Genomic DNA, 9,881 nt, shown 5'->3' with positions numbered 1-9,881 from the left:
TAAGTCTTAAAATGATTTAAATCTAGTTAAATTAACATGATCTTAATTAACATCCTAAAAACACTAATCATAAGCGACGCAATAGTTTGTGTGAGGAACTGACTAAAATGCTATTTGTTATCCACTGAAACCTGCTATAGATTTTCAAGTTTGGTGCACTGCAGTCACTCACAAGACAAGGAATGATATATGATTGACATCAAAACTAGCGTAACTTGAACATCGATATCAATGAATATTTTCAGTAATTATGCCGTTTTTTGTTCTATTGACATAAAAAGAGCACATTTTGCTTAATGTTGGCTGAATTAACACTTTCATAGTCTATTCAGTCACCATATACGTTAAGAAGGTTAAAGTCAAAACCACCAGCTGGGCCTTTGTATGATTATGAGCCCTATATATTTTTGGCCTTTCAGCTCAGCCAAGAAAGTCACTTTTGCTTTCTCTCACTCAGCAGACAACTTAAAAGGGATTTGAAAAGAAAGGAAACAGCCAAGATCAAATGTAATTTGTCTGAATAGCGAGGAAACACTTCTTTATTTTCAGTTCAAAGGGCCTCATAGAAGTCTGTAATACCGTAAGCAAACCCAAAGTACATTGTAAGTCTATTCAACAGCCACTTCCTAAAGTCATTAAAGGAAAATCTATACTGGCACGGGTCCAAAGCTCATTCTATTATGAGTTTTAGATGGAGTAAAATGATATCAAACAGACTAATCGCATTTATCCAAATGATTAGAGTTGAAATCGTAACCTATCCTGCGCATTATTATAAAGCTTCCACTAAGGAAAAAAAGTCCATTAAACCATACAACACATTTGTCCTGGCAACAAGACCAACAGTGCAACAAAATACAGTAATATAGGCTACTGTATGTGTTTAAAATACCTGAAGTTTTCTGCGGTGATTATCGCTAAAAAGCGTGAGACACAAGATGGCGCCAGATGTGATTGTATAAAATAAAAGAGCGCGAGTTCACGATCTATGCCAGTTTCAGTTATTGAAACAAGCAAACTGAAATCGCTGATATGGATTACTACTAATATTAAAAATGTCTCACCACTGGATGCCAATCAGAATCGAGTAATTTCCGACGCGTATAATATGCATATATTAAGAATTAATATTAGCCTAATGGTTACTACATTGTACTTATAAATATACTAAGTCCTTTAAATAAGAAAAGCGATTATTTATTCATCCTCATAACAATCTTTTTTTTCAGCGAGAATTTGACAAGTAGCTACATTAGGGTATATATATATGAGCTCAATGCATACATTGGCGTAGAAACAATTTTTACTCTAAATTTCAAAAATATGAATTAAACATTTGCACATTTTGAAGTACAATGACAGAAATAGTAGGTTATTTTACATTTACTCATTTAGCAGACACTTTTATCAAAAGCGACTTATAGTGCTATAAAAAAAAAAAATCCAGTATGCGTGTTCTCTGGGGATTGAACCCATGACATTTGCGCTACTAATGCATTGCTCTAAAACATAATCCAATAATGTTTTTTCTACAACTTAATTTTTTACGAAGTAGGTGAATAGCGTTACTAATTACGCCTATATACACTGTAATGCATTTTATCTTTTATACATACCCTGACTTACTGAAAATTCCTTGGGACAGTCCTCAAAAATGTTTTAGTAAAAATTATATGCCACAAAATTCACTGGCATCAAAACAAAATGGAAGTTTGAAAGAAGTCAAAAATCATGTAGAAATCTGTCGACTCTTAAGCTTCACAAATGAAATCCATGTGCAAGGATAATGCCCACTGTCACTCTGACAAGCATTAGTAAGCCACTCAGTCTGTGTGTATATATATTTTTAATATGTTCCATCTGCCTTTCCATCTTGCCTGATTTTCACACTAAAGAATGATTAGGTGTAAATGAGCAGAAGTGGAATCCAGACTCCCACAAATACACACAAGGGGATAAAGTTAGTAATACCACAGCAATTTCTCACATAAATAACCCACTCCTGGTGGGATATAACAGTAACGGAGCGCTTACGAAAGGCAAGATGGCAATGTCCCCTTATAAGAGTGATTCAGTGGGACAGAGTGTTTACATCACAGATGTTCCACTTCATGGAGGTCCAAAAGACCATTTAATTGTGTTGTCCCACTCCACCAAAAACATGACGCAAATAAAACGTTGATTTGAATGCATTTGGCAGAGAACCATAGACGTGATACAGAAACACATTTGTTACCTTGATTTGGGATGTAGATAGAAAATGTCTCTGGGGAGCCATTGAGGGCTGATGCATCACGCATACAGGACGTGTTTCTGTTCATATTCATACTGCCGAGAGCTCTTGGCACTTAGCTGGAATTTTGTCTGCGGAAAGTGAAAAAAATCTGACATTCCGATATACAGAAAAAATATCTGTCATTTAGGCCGCTGGACACACTTGTCTGTAAAATTACCTTCTTCAATCAGTTTTCTGGTCTTTCTCGGAAGCCCTCTCACTTTGATGGTGAACATGCTTGTATTATTGGCAAATAAATGTTGGAATACTTAAACAATTAAACCCAATAATTGACTGTATTAAAAAACGGAATGCATTAGATAAATGCCGATTTCTTTCATGAAACTCTAGATGGCACAGACAGATGGGTTCTTAATGTAACGTGATATTCACAGCGTTAAATGGCTTAGCACAAGCTGATTGGTTCATTTTGAATATGTGTTTTGGAGGAGGCGTGGCTTTGGAGAGTGATTTGCTGGGAGGGTGGGATCTTATGCTTCCAAAGCTAGACTGCTATGCTAACCTCTCTGAAATCACCTACCCTACCTTTAAAAGACCCCCAAGCTGAACACCAATCGTTTTTGAGGCATGGTGCTGTTTGCAGTTATTGAAAGTCAAATAGTTGTACAAAATAATACAATATGACAACTGAATTGAACTGTGAGCCTGCGGCAGAATTTCGCCAAGTTTCCTGGCAGAAGGCATCATTTAGACACCATTCAGAAGCTAGATGATGCACATACAACTATTAATTTGAAAAATAAAAACTATATTGTTCACACAAAGAGTGGAACAAATACACAGTGGACCAGGTACCAGGTATAACAGCAGAGGTTCAAAAGGCAGAGCATCATGGAGAGTATTCTCCAATTTCTCATCATATCCATCCAAGATCTTGTTATGCTTGTTATACAATTTTTATTTTATCCCATCTGCTATGGACCACTGAAAAATTATATTTTTTGTCAACGTCTATTCACATTGGTTTCATTCTAAACCGGTATGATTTTCTTTTTTTGTGGAACACAAAAGATATTTATAAAACAAACAAAAACAACATTTGACCCCATTAACTTTCACTGTATGGACAAAAAAAACCTTCAAAGTGTCTTCCCGTCTGTTCCACAGAAGTCAGTCATAAAAATAAAACTTCCTTAGAGTACATTGTTCACTGAAGAAACCCCCCTTCTTCTAAAAAGCTGATACGACAAGACGACGAGTTTCTAATTACAAAGAATAAAATTACAAGCTTAGAGATCTGCTGATACAACAACTAAAGAGACTTGTATATTTATCCAACTGCACAATAAACAGAAAACACTGACGTTAAATTATGGATGTTGTGCCAAAGCGCATCTATACACAATAAGCTCCAGTGGAGCCATATTATTTGAGGACAAATCTGAATATATCTCTTCCCTTGGCTAGTCTGGATGTGGCCAAGGGAAATTAAAATTTCAGGGGGGACACGGGGAGGGGGAACGAATGGTTTCTGACTGTCCTCCAAGAGCGTGATTATCACAAATAAGATTCCAAAGCTAAATATGTCTTTGTCTCTTCCACAGTCACTGCTAATTAAATCTGTCCGATATAAAGCTATTTTGCATTCCACTAAACTCAGAAAGCTGGCTCAGGATTAAACCAGGAGGGCAGCAACAATACTGCTGGGGGATCCGTTGGGCCTGATTTATGGAGATGTGTGTTTTGTTGGAATTTCTGGACAATGGAAATGGAAACATGCAATACTACTTATAACTCATAAAAAACTTGTAAAAAAGCCCACATTTGGCTTTGGCTCTGAGGATAGAGGAATGGTAGTGAAGGAAGAGTGAACTATAAAAATCAGGACACCAGGAGTGAAGCTGTAAGCCAGTCTCTGGGGAACTCCTGGATTACCTGAACTTCAGGGTGGGCTGCTCGCTACCAGATCTAGATAAAATGTTTTTTTCCCCCCTTTGTTTTAACTCCTGAGACACTAAAAGACAAGAAGTCAACAGAACAGTACGCACAAATGCTACTGTGCCACTGATGGAAGTGCTGAACATAGATTACTATTAAAAAGTGTCTGTTTTGCCCTCATTACTGATGTAATACAAATTCTTAATTACAATTTACCATAATGTTTTGAGTAGAAGCATTGGCATGATGTGACGTAAATTTGTTACTTAAAAAAATAAACCAATCTGTAATTACTAATATAGGAGATATTAAAATAGCCAGAAAGCTGCAAATAGCATTTAAAAAAAAAGTGTAAAGGAAAAAAATTAAAGTGGAAGAATGAACAAGAATGAAATACATAATTATCAACTTTTTTAGCAAAATTTAGCAAAAAACAAAATAATAATAATAATTATTACTATATATATATATATATATATATATATATATATATATATATATATATATATATAGAAAGATAGATAGATAGGATAGTACAGAAATATAATTTAAATATTAAATATATGTATAGGCCCTATGTATTTCTCCAATTCAATTTATTGAACACATTTTTTTATCTGCATTTTCCTGCTATTCTAATCTTATGATTATTCTGTGTTTTATATTCATTTGCATACATATACATACATATATATATATATATATATATATATAACAACTTATCTAAGTACTGACTTACAGAGAATAAATATGGGCATGTGATAGAATTTTGAATAACTGCAAATAAAAATATTTGTATAAGGTTTTTTTTTTAATAAATATATTTTTATTGACAAATAAAATGTATTGGTCTTTTTAAACTGTTTACTTATTTTATTTTATAGTGCCTATAAAAAAAAGTAATAGACAATACACTCAGTACAGTAAGAAAAAAAAAGTCAAAATACAAAAAGAATTGCATACAGAAAGCTTCATTGTTCGCTCCGCACAATAGCTGAGCTTTAGGGAGGGGTCAAATGCGTGGTTTTTGGGGTTTAATGAAAAATCACCCTTGTTTTCGGGCCCGATTGCTCCTGTTTTCCGGACTCCATAAATGAACAATTCCCTTTCATTCACCTCTCAGGTTTAATTCATGTGTTTATTTTTGTTTCGGGACCTAAGGATGAAAGCCTGGAGGGGGAGGGTGGGCCTGCTTCAATTTCCACTGATTCATTTACGTATCCGCCTTCATTCACAGACTTAAAGAGTGTTGCACAATACCAGCCAACTGTATTGTTGATGAAAACCATAAAGGAGGCATTTAGTTGGGCTATTTATCCTCTACTTAAGTCCTGCACTGTGCCTGGTCTGTTTGGGATTGTGTTCACACATACACACACACACACACAAGGCCTTCTCCTGTTGCACCGGCTGTCTCCTGCGGAAAGTGCGGGGCCAAATAATTACAGCTGCTCATGATCAAAGCTAGAACAATGTCCAAGACAAATACAATCGCGGCATCGAATAGCACCACAGCAGATGATATATGGGAAATCAAGATTGCCAACCAGGTGCTCAGCCAACAAGCCCTGGCTGAAACAGAGCCACTGTGTATTACTAATAAAAACACATGGCTAAAGGCCAAGCAGATGTAACTACACACTCATATTTCCGCTATCGGTTATTAATTATGCGAACAAAGCTTAGGTAATCTGCAGTGGCAGAAACGTGAGATTTTGTTCAAGCCGGGCTTTGGGAAACGGTACAGTGTGTATCAAGATGAGACTGTATTTATGAGCTCACAAAGCTACCACTCCATTTGCATGCTGTCATGATAGGATCTTCAGTTTGAATGCAAATGCCAGATTGCTCATATATCATCAGGTTGTGTTTATTTATGGCCAAATACCGTGAGAGAGAACGTAAACCAACACAAATGACCTCAGCCTCTTAAACCTCAGACAACACATGTATATGTACGGTTATAAAGTTGCATATTTTATTTTTTATAATGTATTATTAATTCTCTTTTTTTTTTTGTAAAGATATATATTGGAACTTAATATGCAGACATTCAATATAATATATCATTCAAAGACTGATTTCCTTGATAAGGAAACATTGCATGGCCCTAATATTGCTTTTTTGTTGAGCATCTCCACCAGCAAAATTAGGATGTTTGTTTAATAGAAAAGCATTTAAGAAACCTGACACTTTGAATACAATTAATAGATTTATACACACAGCAATTAACAACTTTACACATTTTCTTTTTTGTGTGTGTGCCAAATTCACAACCCATATGGTTAGTAAATGAGACCAAAACATTTTTTTGTTTGGTGACAATACTGATGGACAAAAGACCATTTTTTTTTGTTTCTATGTAAATCTGGTTTCTTTTATGCTTGCATTTTTTTTTTTTTTTTTGCATTGTTTGCTTGCTTTTTTCTAATACAATTTCTTAAGATGCAGTAAACTGAATCATTATATACTATAATTGCATGTTGAGCATGCAACTTAACTAGATTTCCTGTAATAGAAAATCTAAACAACTGAAACAAATACAATACAAAATGGCAATAATTTCACTATTGCATGATTTGCATCCACCATGTTTTTTCAGTAACGCACTCAGAAACTCGGGGATAGTAATTTTTTGTGCAGTTTAAGTGTGTTCAGCGCTTAAATATAGCCTTTTTGAAATTATTTAAATGCACCAAATGTGTCAGAGTTCAATTTTAATTTCAAAACAGCTTTAATATCCTTATAGCTAATTATCCAAGGTTTTTTGTTTTATTCTTAAGAACTCAATTCTACTTTATTTCATTGACATTTTAAAAGGTACAGCATTCTAGATGCAACCTACCAAACAACCAAATGACTCTTTAGCTATGATTATAAAATGAAAGCAACACAAAAAATATCTAAAACTTGAAAAGTAACGTTAAAAGTAACTTTAAACCTACTGAATTTATCCCCCTAAACACAGTTTCTAGATGAACTAGCAACAATCACTAGCAGCGCTACTGGCGCTGTACATGTTTACTTTGTGAGGTACCGGTACCCCCTGAAGGGTGGTCTGAAACTGCTAGTGATTAACAAATAAACTCCGGGATTAGTGCATGTTTCTCTTCTCACAGATAGCATCTCTGTCTCCTGATTCAGGAAGGACAGATAAAAGGAGAACAGTGCAGCATCAGGACGCATTCAGATGGTGCTGACGCAAGAGACCGCTCCACATAACCCATTGCATTTGAATACAGTAGCGTGTCAGTGAACGCTAATGTCTTATTAATGCATCGTTTTGACCTATAAAGCATACAGCAGATGATAGCATCAGTGTTACCTTCGTCATCAACTCATTGTGGCCAAAAGGCACAGAGATGTGCTGACAGCTTTCAATCAGACAGACAGTGTCACTCCAACTTCCCTGTCGCAAATATCGTGACTGACTGAGTGCAGCGCATTACCTGAGAAACACACGCAGACAAGAAAATCAAACTATCAGCATCAAGTCTGGTACATACTGTAGCTTGTTCTAGGCATGACATAATAACGCAAACATGAGGAGGACATTTGAAGTCAGCGCTAACACTGAAAGATGCATTCACACTGACAGTGATTTGAAGCAGAAAATGTTCTTAACACATTTATAAGACTATTCAGAGTAGGTTCCAGTTGGTCCTAATTTTTTTCGCAAATTGTGAATAATGTTTTTTTTTTTTAATAATAAAATAAATAAAACCTTCAGGTCCATATATTAAAATGTCATCACAGATAGAAAATTGCAGTGCTGACAAAAATGAATGAGTAAATAAATGCATACATATTATCTACTAGGACCCAATAAAAAAAAGGGGGGGGATTCTCTTGAATGTATGTGATGGTTCATGATGCTGGAAATACAAGCACAATTACTTTAAAACACACACATATAAACTAACATAATACAATTTTCCACACTTTTAAGATAGACTGAGCTTCACGCTGACAGATTTTGAATCTATATAAGTATTAAGATACAGACACAGCTGTGAAATCTTAAAAGATAAATATTATTAAAATTAACCTCATCATTCTGTCAGAACATAATAGCAATGTGCAAAGGCTTCAGTTGTACAGTAGATATACTGTCCGTGTCTATATACATACATATATATATATATGTATGTATATATATATATATATATATATACACATATAGACAAAATCTTGTTTACTTATAACTGGATCACCACTTGACTCCTGGAAATGGCAGATTTGAACAGTTCCTGTCATTTAGACATACAATATGCATCATATGGTTTGTGAACATCCTTACTGAGACGACGGAGTCTTTCGTAATGACAAAGATCACTTTCACTCAAGGTAGGTGGCATGAGGTTGGAGCGCTGCCATACCGTATAAAGACACTCAGACGGTGAACGAGGACAAGACGAGGAACGCGAGAGGCTTGACTGTCAGGTCCTCCTCCTCGCTGCCTCATGGGACTGGGTCCTCATCATGTCATGAAACAGATGCGTCTCTTTGATGTGAACATAGTAACATGTAGCATTTGATTTATGATACCCCTCTATCCATGTGATCTCTTCATTGCAAAACCCTTAGATTTTAGTATCTGCAGATACGCCAAACCGGATGGAAGCAGATTAAAATACACTATACACATAATAAATAGAACTAGTAATACTGTATGTGTCTAGTAAAGTGGGACCGGGGACTAAGCTCGAGTTGTTTTACTGTTATTTATACACCATTATAGTTTTTTTTTTTTTTTTAATTAGCTTTTATTTTCAGTTTTCATTTTTATTCCAATGTTTTATAGTAATTTTGTTATTGTAGTTTTTTTTCTCAACACTACGATTCAGGATAAATTTATTTTATTTCAGATTCAGTTTTCAGGTTTGTTACTTAAAGAGACAGTTCACCCAAAAATGAAAAGTCATCATTTACTCAACCACATTTCTGAGTTTCTTACTTCTCTCGAATACTAACAAAGATATCTTGAAGAACGTTGGTATCCAAACAGTTGCCAGTAGCCAGTGACTTTCATTGTATTTTCTTTCATTCTCTGGAAGTCCATAGCTACCGTCAACTGATCGGTACCAACATCTTTCCAAATATCTTATTTTGCTTTAAACTTGTGTTTAGAATATACCTTTACATTCTTGTAGTTAGTTTCCAAGTTAACTCAAATTTTTGTTCAGTTGAAGCTTTTTATTTGATTTCAGATTAATTTCAATTACCAAGAGTCAAGTTTTAAGATAATAGCCCAGCTTCATTGTCCTTTTATAGGAGGCAGATTTTGTCATGGACGGCTTTGTATGGAAGTAGAAGCAGATGCAGGGGAAATGTGGCCGGGCTTCATGTAACAGTTTAATCTACCGGTACAGCCGATGATGATGTCACATGATGGAGTGGTGACACTAATTAGTCACGGAGGATGTGCAGCAATGCGTGCGAGTTACCGGCCACTTTCCACACATGGGTACAAAATGGGACTTGAGAGTTTCAGGAAAAATGTTGGTTCTTTTTCAACAAAGATTCCGAGAAATAAGGTGCTCAGGTATCCAATTTGTTAAATCATGCATTTAATGGGAATGTAACCAATATCCTTGGCATTGCTAGAGTATTGTATAAAATTAAATTAAAAAGTCACCTTTTTTTCTTACAAAGATGTTGACTGTTAAATGTTTGCACATCTAGAGTCAAGACGACAATGAAAATC

This window comes from Carassius gibelio, chromosome B1, assembly GCF_023724105.1.
Source record: "Carassius gibelio isolate Cgi1373 ecotype wild population from Czech Republic chromosome B1, carGib1.2-hapl.c, whole genome shotgun sequence".
Taxonomy (NCBI): domain Eukaryota; kingdom Metazoa; phylum Chordata; class Actinopteri; order Cypriniformes; family Cyprinidae; genus Carassius; species Carassius gibelio.
This window is presented reverse-complemented; position numbering follows the sequence as displayed.